Source organism: Cryptomeria japonica, chromosome 7 (assembly GCF_030272615.1).
Source record: "Cryptomeria japonica chromosome 7, Sugi_1.0, whole genome shotgun sequence".
Taxonomy (NCBI): Eukaryota; Viridiplantae; Streptophyta; class Pinopsida; order Cupressales; family Cupressaceae; genus Cryptomeria; species Cryptomeria japonica.
In genome coordinates, this window is record NC_081411.1 from 663,771,278 (window position 1) to 663,786,195 (window position 14,918).

The window sequence follows — 14,918 nt, forward strand, 5'->3', positions numbered from 1 at the left end:
GTGGTACTTACCGGCTCTCCTACATCTACTGGCCTCTGATATCGGCGAACACAATCGAATCTGTGAACCAATGCCATCGCTACTGACTGCTGCTGCTCTATCTCGCTCTACACTCTGATCTCTTGGATGTGTGGATGACAATGAGGATGTAGTTCCCTCGTAGTCTATCTTATAGACTACCCTAGCCCTCGTTTTCCGCGTCAATCTTCCTTATCCCGTGACTCTGTCACTCTATCCTATCCGGTCAGTCCATTCTAGCCTTTCTTTCTTATCGAGAGATTGTCTGTGATATTTCCAGACATTTTCATCCAATCTCTCGAGGAGGCATATCATTCCCATCTTGGGGCAACTTTGTATCAGTTCATCTTATCTTCTTTGAAACAACGCGACAAGTTGCATTGTCTCAAAGAGGGGCAAAATGTAGACACCTAAAATTGTCATGTCTAATTAAATAAATATATTTTATTTATTTAATTATTTTAGCCTAATTCTTCTATTAATTAAATAAATCTTTATTTATTTAATTAATTAATTTATCCTCTTCTAGCCTTATTTCTCATTTAAATAAATACATTTATTTATTTAAATTATCCTTTTCCCAAATTAAATAAATATCTTATTTATTTAATTGATCCCACTTCTTCTATTAATTAAATAAATCTTTATTTATTTAATTAATTCATTAACCTTTTCTACATATGACACATGTCATTCATCTCTTAATTCCTACACTACCTACCCCTTTCATTATTTTATTATTTTCTTTACCTACCCTCTAATCATAGCCAACCTCTTTTACACCTCTCAATCTTATCCCTCCATTTCTTATGGTGTCTTTTATATAAGGAGATGCTTCCTTCATTATCAAACCCTAACTAACTGGCTAATCAATTTATGCATTTGACTACACTATGCTTTTTATATGAGATCCTACTTGCAACCACATTTCTTTTCTTTGTTGAGCTCTTGTGCACATAAAATTTGAGAGCAAATATATCAAGCAAGATCAATGGAGATAGGAAGAATGGAGATCCAAACCCTATTGGACATGTGATGGTATAATCTTTGTGATTTCATTTGATTTGCATTGTCTTAGGTAATCTTCATATGTTATGGTGAATCTTTGTTGTTGTTAGGCTAGGGTTTTGTAGTTGAATTCATTTAGTCTTTCAACATTGTTTTATCCATTTTCACCATATACAGGTATCTTCCAGGATCTAGTTGCACCCCTAAATACTTCAGAGGAAAACTGCTAGTCAAAAATCCCAATATCTCACCAATTTTACTTTGCATCCTTACATTAGTATTAAAGAAATATATCATTGACTTATCAATGTTCATGCTCTGTCCCGACCCTTTTTCATAATCATTCAGTAACATCTTCATTATCTTAGCTTCCTTCTCAGTGGCTTCCCCAAAAAGAATTGTGTCGTGGACAAATTGAGAATGGGAAATTGGATCAATACTGTCATGGATGTGTACACCTTTCCATAATCTCGTTTCTACAAGTTTTTAAATATTTCTTCCCAGAGTTTCAGCCATTAGTACAAACAAAAATGGAGACATGGGGTCACCTTGTCTAAGCCCATTTGTGGCATGAAAAAAACCATGTATAAATCCATTTACAATAATAGAATATGAAACAGAAATAACACAATGCTTTATACAATTTATCGAACTAGAATCAAAACCAAATCTTTCAAGAACAGAAAAGAGGAAGTACCAAATCACCGAATCATACGCCTTACTAACATCTAATTTGACTACCATCCCTTGCATCTTGCTCCTTTTCATCGAATGCATGGTTTCAACAACTATGATTATACTATTAGCAATTTCTCTACCAAGGGTAAATCCATGTTGCTCTGGAGACACTAGCTTGTCCAAAACAAGCTTCAGCCTATTAACCATTACCTTAGATATTATTTTGTATAACGATTTACACAGAGATATAGGCCTATAATTAGCAATGCTCGAACAACTTTGCTTTTTGGGGATCAGAGTTATAAGCGTGTTGTTCACTTCTTTCACGAATTTGCCTTTCCTATGAAATTCATCCACCACCAACCATATGTCCTCACCCATGAACTTCCAACACTTCTGATAAAATTCCATGATCACCCCGTCTGGTCCAGGAGGCTTACGCGGATGTAATGCAAATGTAGCCTTTTTAACTTCATCTTTTGTAATTGGATACATTAGTATAGCATTATCCTCCTCCCTAATCTTCTTGTCAATAATATCCAGCAGATATCCAACAGATTCATCACTCTCCCCCACCGCAGAACCCAAAATTTTCTCAAAATATTTTACTGCTATGCATTCCAACTCCTCTGCTTTACCAACCAGTCTGCCTGAATCATCCGTCAAATGATTAATTCTATTTTTGTTCCTCTTTTCTTTTAATGAAGCATGAAAGACTTTTGAATTTGAATCTCCAGCTTCGATCCATAATTCTCTGGATTTGTCCTACCAAAAAAATTCTTCTCTCAGAAGAATCTCTACCAATTCTACTTTAAGAGAATTCTCAGTATTAAATTCTTCGTTTGACATCCCCTTCTCAATCACCAAGTTATTGAGCCTATCAAGTTCCACTTCCACCCTCATTTTCTCTGAAAAAATATTCTTGAAAGATTCCACATTCCATATTTTAATCTCGTTCTTCAGATATTTCATCTTCTTAACAAAACAATAGCTTGGAGTGCCTTTACAATCTATACATTCTTCCCACCACTTCTCAATGTTTTTTCCGAAGTTTATATCTCTCCACCACATGCTCAAGAATTTAAAATTCCCTTTCACCTTTGCCATTGATGTGATACAGTTCAACTAAATCGGGAAGTGATCCGAGAGTGTTAAGGGCAGAATTGTTGTCTCCAAGTCAAACTGTCCTCTAATCCAATATGTTCCAATGAATATTCTGTCCAATCTCTCTGAAATTCTGCTAAAATTTGCCCTCCTATTAGTCCAAGTAAATTTTCCTGATTTAGGGATCACATCGAAAAGGTTATTATCTGTCACAAAATCTCGGAAATATTCCATCACACAGGCATTCATTCTTAAGCCTCTAGTTTTTTCTACATTATTGAGTATGGTGTTGAAATCTCCTGCCACTATCACTTTCTCTGAATCAACCATTCTAATTTGTTCTGAGATTTCTTTCCAAACCCTTTTCTTTTCTTTTCTTCTGTCTTGGTCGGACCATAAACGTTGAACAAAGAAAATACCAGATCTTCCTGCAAAACTCTTACTTTACATTGCATCCAATTTTCTTGCTTGGAGATCGAACAAACTAAAACTTTATCTGGATTCCATAGAACCGCCAATCCACCCACGAACCCATTCGCCTCCTGAAAATCACCATCCCACATCCTACTAAAAGATTTGAAAAAGGATGCTTTTTCTGCATTTAGCTTGGTCTGTTGCAACATTGTAATATCTCCTGAAATTCTTTGTATTGCCCTCTTAACCAAGCATTTTTTGTCAGGGGCCGATAGACCCCTGACATTCCATGTTGTTATCTTCATTGTTTACCAAGGGAGATTCCTTCTCCCTTGGTTTTCTTTATGAATTCCATCACACCAATTATTCCTTTCTCATTTGCTCTGTCTTCTCTTTTCTATTTATTGCTTCTTATGCCCCTTACTCCTTTTGCTTTCCCCAACAGAACGTTTGTCGATTGGCTGATGCATCTAGGGTCAATGTTTTCCAATTCATCAATTTGAAATGGTTCATCATCTGAACCCCTTTCGTAATCAAATTCAGTATCTAACAACCCTTTTTCTCTGGAAGATGTGCCTCTAAAATCCTCCTATGCATTGTTTCTACTGCCATTTATGTTTACTTTTATAGATTTAAAATTGTTTTCCTTTCCCATGATCTCACCATCTTTCTCTATTGCTATCTCCATATTATCCATCATGTTCTCCTTGTCACCTTCATCTACCATTAGTAGTATTTCTGATTCTTTTCTTTATTTTGAATGAGTCTATTCATCTTCCTTATTTTTTTCCTTTCCTTGAGACTCAACCGTTTTCTTGCTTTCCTCTGTTTTTCTTCTCCATGTCTTGTTGGTTTTCTAGGAACATTTCTTGCCTTTCTGATATACATCTTGCATTCCTTCTTGCTGTGGAATCTAGGGCATCTTGCTAAAAAAAATTCTATCTCCACTTTTTGAATCCATTCCCCACATTTAGATACCAAGGTTATGTTCTCAGGAATACTTTTAACTGCTACAATTCTCATTCAGGCACTTTTGCAAATGTCTTCTTCATCCTCAAAATTTGTTTCCAGCAATGTACCCAATGTTCTACCAATTTTCTCCCATAGTTCCTCACTCCAATATTCTATCGGTAGGTTATATAGATGTATCCATACTGGCTCAGAATAAACTGCCAACGGAGTTGGGTCAAAATGAGGCATCCATGGTTGAATGTATACCGTATGTGTATTAACAAACCAGTTCCTATCAGTGAGTGCACAATTTCTCTCCTCCTCTTCTTCAACCAAAACTACAAAGAAACCCTTTGCAATAAATTTAACCACAGTTCTTTTTTCCCAATTGCATTCAACCCATTTTTTGATATCCTTTCTCGGCCAGTTCAAACCTATAAATTTGGTGATTACCGCATACTCTTCCTAGAACACCACATCCTCCTTCAATTCCTTAGTGAAGTCTATTCAAATTTCCTCTGCATGCCCTCCCTTTCCGCCATTAACAGGTAACGACATTGCAAAGCAAAAAATTCCTTATATCTCCTTAACATGAGGGTTAGGGTAACTGTTTACAATTCATGTAGGGTTATATATAGGATTCATATAGTACACAAATATTAAAATTGATCTTTGTCTCATAACATTTTTATGATGTACAAGTTTAATATGTAGAAACCTTTAATATAACTATTGTAGGAAAAAAATAAAGAAAGAACAATTTAAATGAATAATAATAGGTGTTTCCATAATGATGTCCTTGGACATAGATTATTTTATATATGGATATAATTTATTATTACCATTGTTATTATGTTCTTATTATTATAACTACTACTATTATCATTAATTTTAAATATTATTATTCAAATTATTATTTGATGATTATTATTATTTTTGATTGGTTAAAGGCAACCAAAGGGGATTGCACCCTTGATGTTAAAACCAAAAAGATATACATTTCAAATTTCATATACATCCCTCCATGTCCTCACTAGAGCCATACCTGGCAGTCTATTCACCACACCAAGGTAAAATACACCCTTATGAACAAATTAGTGTACTAAATAACCCCTAAATAGTAGCATATTAACTATGGACAACTACCTACCCCATATTAACAAAAGGAGTTTGACATATTACAAACATATTAAAAAAATTAAAATTGGGGCAACTACTACATTATAAACATAAAAAACCTTTCGCCCCATCATACCACCTCGCTTGTCGAGCTCGCCCTAGCAATCCTCCTGGTCTTCTTGTCTTTCCATGGTAAATTTGGTATGCAAGCATTATTGTCTACATCAAACAATTCCTTGTCCTCCTCAATCTCCAACCCATCATCCATCACTATCATATCCACATCTACACCCAATTCTGCCAAGTTCTCCTTGATATATTCCTACAACCACTTGAATCCTTCTTCTAACACCAATTTTAGAATTCCTTTTTAGGAAGAGGATGTTATTCTTCGTCTCTATGCAAAGTTTTGGAAGTATTACAAGGTCCTTGGCGAAGACAAGGGAAAATTTATCCACCTCCAAGCCCTATTTGTGGATAATGTAAAAATCCCTTGGAAATAGGATCCATGACCCCTCCACTACATTATTCAACACATCTTCCAACTCCCCCAAGCATCTTTTCCATATGAATTTCCTACAGAGAGCCCTTGTCATTTCCTTTATTTCCCTTCCATTGAATAAAGAAGCCAAAAACATGGAAGAAATATCAAATGTCACTTTGAACCCGTGGTCCGCTTTTAGAAACACCTTGCCCAACACCATTTTAATTGCATGAATTATGAGCAACATCTTGAGGACACATTTCCACTAATTCTTTGTCACCTCTCCTAGAAATACAATTTTCCTCTATTGGCTAGTGAGCTTGATTGGTGATGAGCTCAAAATATGATACTTTTAATTACAATTTATGCTTGAAAACTTTTAATAGTTTGTGAACTAATGTGCCTAGCGGCATGAATTATGCACGCATGTTTATTCATTTTTACTATTATACTCTGCTAATTAGAAGGTAAATTAGAAATAATATTTTGTGATTAAATGTATTACTTTTTGGTGGTTATTAATGATGAATGGTTGAATATTCAAGATTGTTATCATTATATCTTGTTCTATTTTGCTAATAATACTTTTAGAAATGTTGACAAATTATTGTCAGACAAATAGTTACGAACTTCATGATCAACAAACATGGAATGCTTGATCACCTTTGATCGCTCCAGCTAGAAAGACACTCTTGATTTTCTCCAGGTCTATTTCATCGACTATTCTTGAGAAATTCAACTTTCATTTGAAGCAATAAATTGCATTGTGAAATCTTCTGCAGTTAGGTTTATGGTCATTACTCAGTTAAGCGGATAATTTTGTATTTGAATTAAAATAAGGATATGTATATATATCCCATCGCTTTCAGTAGAAAGCTAGTTAGATAGTCAATAAGTTAGCCAACAGTTTAGAGTCTTCTTACTATAGTTTCAAAATTGTTTTTCTTCCTCCTGGAAGTTGATTGCAATGAAAATCTGAAATTGATATGAAATATCTGTGTCACGGATCCCACCAGAGGAAGAACAAGGCCCACTTAACCAAAGGGAGGTGATCCTTGTTTGATTTCTATTTCTATTTCTATTTCAGTTCTGAATATTAACTATGTTACATTTAATTTTGCACATCTGTGGTTATCTTTGAAAATTGAAGATCGATTGCAATTCATGGGTGTTTATTTTCATGCAGTAACTCTTTGATAGATGAAGGAATTAGCGTGAATTTAAGTTCATAGTTTATGAGTTCAATTAAGGTTCATCAATTAATAGATTCTAGTTTCATGTTACTTTCCAATGACAACGGTGATTAAGGCAAAGATGAGGACAAAAGCTTTATTGGATTTACTCATGGGATCTAATTATCAAGAGATTTCTGGATTCAATTGTGTCAAAGATTTTTGCATCAACGTTTGACCTTCTTGGTTTCTTGTTCTTCATGCACCCTTCTCCAATCCTTCCTTTTTATTCCAAGTCTGCAACTTTTCATCTTATTTGACTCTCTTCATCCTGATGATGGAGCACGGAGTGTGATCCAAAACGTTGATGCAAAAATCTTTGACACAATCGAATCCAGAAATCTCTTGATAATTATATAATGGATTGTGGAAATCTCTCAGAACTCATGGGATCTAGTTTGTTTTAAATGCTTGGTAAAATAGATTTCTAATTTCATGAAAGCATAAAATTAATTTCATTTACCTACAAATAGAATAGATTTACTTTTCCAGCAAGTAAAATAGGATTTGAATTCCTAGGAAGTATAAACGTGTTTTAGTTATAAGTAGATGGTTCCATGAGAGATTTGTGATTGATTTTTGCCTAAACCTCACTGAAAGCACCAAAGTCCTCCTTAGGATAGAGTTAATCTTTTTAACTTTAAGATTGGGAAATATTAGTAGTTTAGAATTCAGTCTTAGAAAGAGATCCCGACAACTCCTAACGGAGCATGACTGAAATAAAAGTCAATGTTTTTAGTGCAAGAAACCCCCAATCTTGACCCCTCCTTATCATATATAGCTCTAAGACACACCCAATTTGATATAAAAAGAATTAAATGGTGCAAGTTGTGACACCAATGAACTCTCCCACCAATTGGGGTGTCCATCTCTCCTCTATTCTGTTTCTCAGTGTATTGCAATGAAATTGACCTAGGCTTTCATATAGATGCAACACTTCTCTTCACACACTTCCTTCTTGAAACTCATTAATCCTCTTATCCTTTCATCGTTAATCAATTTTCACTTTCCAAGCTTGATTTTTTTATCATTGATGTCATTCTATACTCCATTTTACTCACTCTATGAGAATATATCCTTATGTATTTCTCACCGTTTTTCAATGCCATGCTAGCCTCCATTCCCCCTTTGGCCAATTCATCTGCCATTTTATTTTGCCTACCTCTATATGTAGGAAATTTTGAACTCATCGAACTTTAGATGTACCTATAAAAGTAGTGCAAGTCATTTTCAAAGCATTCCATTCAATGTCCATTCTTGTCTAATCACACTGATTGTCAAGAGAGAATGTCCTTCCAAATGAATTTTCCTCACATTCTCCTTTACATCACATTACAAATTGAGTAGGTCCACCTAGAATTTGGCCTCATTATTCTTCCTACCCACAAATATTTTGATTTTTTTGCCAAGATAGTTCTCTTGTGACCTCTTAACATTAATCCTACTCCACACTCCCTCGGGTTACCTATTAATGCCTCATCAAAGTTTTGACCTTCACCCTCCCTTCCTCTAGTGCATTCCATTTCTCTCCCTTCCTAGGCTAAGTAGAAAAATCAACCCACTGAACCTCATGAATAGGGAGGACTACCAACCCCAACCACTCCTTGCATAGTTCATCATCCTAGTTTGCAAATTCACTCTTCTTCAACTTCTAATTTCTTGTCGAATTGTTTACTACTTATGTTATTGAGACATTGATTTTTCGTTTCTAATACTTCCTTGGGCATCACTTTATCTTGAAAGATCCTTCTATTATACTCTCTAAATCTTCCAATTAATTATTGATGGTGTTACTATCCAGATTCTTGTTGAACCCAAGGTAGGACTGAGGGGGGGGGGGGGGGGGTGAATCAGTCCAAAACAAAAATTTAATGTAGCACATAAAAAATTAATTAACAATACTCATCCAACACATGAACACCAAGATTTATACGTGAAAAACCCAAATAGGGAAAAACCATAGTGAGCATCTACCCACAAAATATATCCACTATGTATATTAGATTACAAAGAACAAAGCTAACTGCTCCCGACTTGCACACCAAGGATAACTACTCATGGGGCAAGATACAAAGAGGACTTGCAAAACCTAAAGCTAACTTCCCTCAAGGAAAGATACCAAAATGATATGAAAAGAAGGATCTCTTGATCATGAAGTTATCCTTGAACATTGCATCAAGTGACCAACATCAACACACACAACTCTGATCTCAACTACCAACACTCTGTCTCAAATTTGTGTCACAATCTCAGCACAAATTGCATATCATTCGAACACAACTCTTCTTCTTCTCTATATTGAACCTCACTGATTATGCTCGTATCTATATTCATCACATGTTCCTTCTTCTAACTCTACACAACTCAATCATACACATCCTTATATACAAGATAGATCATCGACGCTTAAACCAAGTTGGCTTGAATCAAAATACACTTTGCGAACAAAAAATACACGCATTGATCCACTCCAAGAGAAAGAGGGGACCAAGACACAACTTCCAAAGATCAATTCACCAATTCATAATCACCAGAAGATAGCCAACAATGTTTCCACATGTTGTGCATCCATATAAATAATTAACGATCAACAACATACTCTCCAATGCACATAACTCAAATCCAGATCTCCACACGCTACGGTGAGACCCATAACATATGAAACATGCTTCCACAAATCATATTCGAACCTAAGGAAAGATCTAACATAGAATCTCACAACCAACAACAATCAATGCCACAACACCTGGAGAGTACAAATATGTTTCCGGACCATAGAACCATCATATCCATAATACCGAAATTATATCCAATGAAGATAACAACAACACTTCACATCAGCAAAAGATTCCCAACCCAAATACTTTTGGAACAACCAATAGAACAACACAACAAAATAACTATGCACCACAGACATTTCAGACCAATACAGAACAACCAGTTTGACATCAATGACAACCACAACAACACATCAACGCATACTTCCAACAATACTATTGAAGAGTGCATTCCTACGTAGATTCAACCACATGACAAAAATATCCTTGATGTCAAGTGGGAGCAGACTCTACCACCCTAGTCTTCTCATCATGCTTGTCTAGTAATAGTCTATGTATTCACATCTTAGTAACAAATAGTTCACATTATATTCCTCCTTTTTGCATAGAAGACATATATTTGGTCCTTGGATCTCCAACTTATTCAGTCTGTCACCTATTAAAGTTATTCTTTGTACTGTCATCCATGTAAACACTCTATCCTTTGGGAGGCAAGAGATGTTCTAGCCATTTTTCCCTACTAATGGTAGCCTCCTTGATTTTATACCAAAAATTTACCCTAGAGACTCTCAATTTTGCCGACACCTTCTCACTTTATCCTCTTCTTCAATGATAATGATTGACCTTTCTTTGAGGATTTGTTGTAATTCCAATTTTTCTCCTTCGGTTCTTCTATTCACCACAATGAATTCCATCTCCAATACTTCACCCCATCAATACAAATAGGCTTCATGTAATCCCTAACTCTAGTTCCTCATTCTAGTTATAGTTTCTCCCTTAGAGGATTTAAATTATTATTTTGAATAAGCACTTTATGTCCATCCCAAGTGTCTTTCCAAAATAGTGCACTACATCCATCCTTAATGTTCAAAATGTAAGGAAGTTAAGTAGTGGAACAACTTCCTACACTAACCTTGAGAGAAGGGTAATGCAAAAAACTTTTATAGATCATTACAACAGTAACAAAAATGGACATAACAACATGCATACCGCAACACAGTGATTTATGTGGGGAAAACCCTTTCGGTAGAAAAACCCCACACTCCAAAAGCAACTCAATATATTATTTAGCAATCAATAACAGATTAAAATATACTTGCAGAGAAATCTCTTCACAGGAGTACCACTAATCAGAGATGTAGGGGTAACTCAATAGCCATAAGACTCTTACACACAACCTCTATCTCATGTACCTCATATATAGGAGATACAATACAAGAAACTGTCAAACGCTATTACAAAACCATGGGCTAAAACCACCCAATAAAGTAGAGCCGACCTTATCTCCATTATAGATGACCTATGATGTGTCAAAACACACATCAACATGTGTTCCTCCCTTTTATAGCTCATTTATGTGTTCGATGCATTTTAATATTTCCTATTTCGGGAGTCCAAAATTTTGGAGGCCATAACTTGTGAACCGGATGTCCGATTGATGAACCGTTTGAAGCGCCGAAAAGCTCATGAAGTGATCTACCACCTCATAGCCCATTACACCAACTTTTAAAGGTGTTTCAAAGGGTCTAAAGTCCTCAAAATTAAATTTAAACCTTTCATCACACCCTTCAAAAATGAAAAACTTTAATATCTTCAAAACTAGCTATGATCTTGCAATAAAAATTTACCAGCATGCTTATCTAGCCAACTCAAAGCTTTGGAAATAATTTCACATCATTTCGTGCTCAAACGAAAACTTACTATAAATAGTAACCTCATGTAAATGCAAGGTTGAGACACCATTTTCTTAGCATTCTCCCACTTGTCGAACACCTTGCAAGAGCAAAGGGAGTATCAACACAATAAATTAATTATTAGGGGCCATGGGGCCCATAGACTCCAAACACCATTTGAACTTCTTTGTGCTCACAACCTTAGTTAAAGAATCTACAACATTCATCAAAGTTTCTACCTTAACCAACTTCACCCTACCATCTTCAACCATATCACTGACAAAATGATATTGAACATCAATGTGTTTGGTCCAAGCATGAAATGTCGAGTTCTTAGCTAGGCAGATTGCACTCTAACTATCACTGCACCTTGTTTTATTCTAATATTTTAACACAACCACTTAAGCCAAATGTATTCTTTACAAGCATGAGTAGCTGCAATATACTCTGCTTCCGTAGTGGACAAAGAAACCACAACCTGATGCTTACTCATCCAACTAATTGCACCAACAAATAAAATAAACACAAGCACTGGTGGATTTATGCTATCAATATCACCTACCCAGTTTGAATACACATAACCTTGAATATCAAGGGAAATCACATCTCCTACCAAATTACCATGATAACACAAAGAATACTTTGAGGTACCCTTCAAATATCTGAAGACTCTTTTGACTACATCCCAATGAACTCTACCAGGATGAGACATATATCTCAAAAGAACTCCAACTACTTGGGAAATGTCTGGTCTAGTATAGACCATATCATACATCAAACTTTCAACTGCACTTTGGTAAGGCACTCTGGTCATGTCTTCCATCTCTAATGGAGATGTAGGACAATCTAAAACAGATAGTTATTTTCCAACTATAAAAGGAACACACAATGGTCTACAATCTTGCATGTTGAATCTCCATAAAATTGAGTTCACATACTTACTCTAGCCTAGCCATAGCTTTCTATTCACTCTATCTCTTCTAATTTCCATCCCAAGAATGTGTTTCACTACACCAAGATCTTTCATTTCAAGTTTAGCAGCAAGCTAAGACTTTATTTCTTAAATCATACATTTCCCTTTACCAATGAATAACATATCATCAACATATAATGCAATGTACTGGAAATAATCACCATCAGATTTATAATAAACTCAGTGATCTGATTTAGAACATTCAAATCCCAAACTCAACACATATGTATCAAATTTATTGTACCACGTCCTAGGACTCTGTTTGAGGTCATACATAGATTTCTTTAATTTACAGACCAAATTACTTTTACCTTTCACCACATAGTGCTTTGGTTGTGTCATATAAATATCTTCCTCCAAATAACCATGAAGGAAAGCAGTTTTCAAATCCATTTGCTCAACCTCTAAAACGTAAGTAGCAGCAATAGAAAGCAAAAATCTAATGGATATCATTTTTGCAACAGGAGAAAATATCTCACCATAATCAACACCCTCAACCTGAGAGTAGTCTTTTGCAATCATCCTTGCTTTATACTTCTCAAAGCTTCCATCTGAACCAAATATTTTTCTTGAACACCCATTTACAACCAACAGGGTTCTGTCCTTCAGGAAATGATACAAGATCCCATGTATCATTCTTTTTCAAAGCTATCATTTATTCTTCCTTAGCAATCTTCTAGGATTCTACATCATTCATACATGATGCTTCTTCTATACATCTAGGTTCATCCACATTAGTATTCAAAGTAAAAATACATCTCCAATCATCAAGTGAATACCTTTCAGGTGGTTGTCTATGTCTTGTAGACCTTCGAACAAGTTGAGTTGGGGTTCTTCATCCTCTTCTGAAGATTCGGAGCTAGATGAGCTCTCCTCAACTTCTTTCGTATCAAGTGGTCTCGATTCAACTCTTACAGGCATAGAAGGGAATTGAATCGTATCTTCTTGTTTAGTCTATTTTGATTGCAATGTAACAAAAAGAGACTTAATTTCTCTAAAAATAACACTTCTAATATGAATTACCTTTTGTGCAACAGGGTCCCAAAGTTTGTATCCTTTCACACCATAACTGTAACCGATGAAGATACATTTCACAGCCTTGTTCTCCAACTTTTTTCACTTCTCCTTTGGCACATGTGCATATGTCTCGCAATCACAAACTCTAAGATGTCTCAATGAAGGCTTATGACCTGAACACACTTCCATAGGTGTTCTATCAACAAGGGTTGATGTAGGAGACTTGTTAATAAGGTAGCAAGCAGTGGCAACAACTTCATCCCAAAACTTTTGTTCTAAACTAACACCAGCAGCATACTCCTAGCCTTCTCAATCAATGCCTTGTTCATTCATTCTAGAACTCCATTCTTTTGTGGAGAATACAGAGTTGTCTTCTATCTATTAATGCCACAGTCTTTATAAAATCTATCAAAATCATTAGAGCAAAATTCACTACCATTATCTTCCTCAAACATTTAATTTTATTTCCAATCTCCAACTCAACCATTGCTTTAAATTCTTTAAATCGACTGGAAACTTCAGATTTACATTTTAAAATGTATACCCATGTACTTCTACTAAAATCATCAATAAATAAAATATAATATGTGGATTTTCCAATGGAAGGATCATCTACAAGAGAAAACATATCAAAATGAATAAGATCCAAAACACCACAAGATTTATGAGAACTCCAGTAAAATTGAACGTGGTTTTGTTTAAATCCATAAATGCAATGCTCACAAAAATTAAAGTCAAGATTACAATCATTCAAACCTTCAACAAGGTTTTTATTTTTCAAGGTCTTTAAAACCTTTTTTCCAATGTGGCCAAGTCTCTAGTGTCATAACATAGTCTTCTCTAAAGGTAACTTTGCTTCAAAAGAAAGAGCACCCTTAGGTACCCAAAAGTCATGCCCGTCTATTGAAGGTGAAAGCCTCAAATCTTCTGATGAAGTATCCACAAATTTATTTTTTACAGAAGTGCTATTACACTCAACAGTGTATGCCTCTAGATTATATAGAGTGTCGAACCTAACACCTCTAGCAATCACCATAACACCCTTAATCATCTTACATCTTGCATCAGAAAAGACTACTTACACACCCGCATCTATCAATTTGCTCACAAATAATAAATTTTGTTTTAATCCAGGGATATGCAACACACCGCTAATCCTTTTTATTCTACCATCAAAAAACCTAATCGTAAATTTACCATGACCAACAATATCTAAATGTGAATCATCACCCAAGTACACCTCACCTCCATTAAATTCTACATATTCAAAAAACTAATCTCTATTGGAAGTCATATAAAAATATGCACCCGAGTCAACTAATCATGCAGCATTACCTGCATGAGTGGCCAAAATTGCAATGAATGCATTACCATCTTCCTTCTCAAACTCAAAATCAAAATCAAACTTCTTTTTCTTCTTCTTTTGTTATTTGCAGTCCTTGCGAATGTGACCTAATTTACCACAATTCC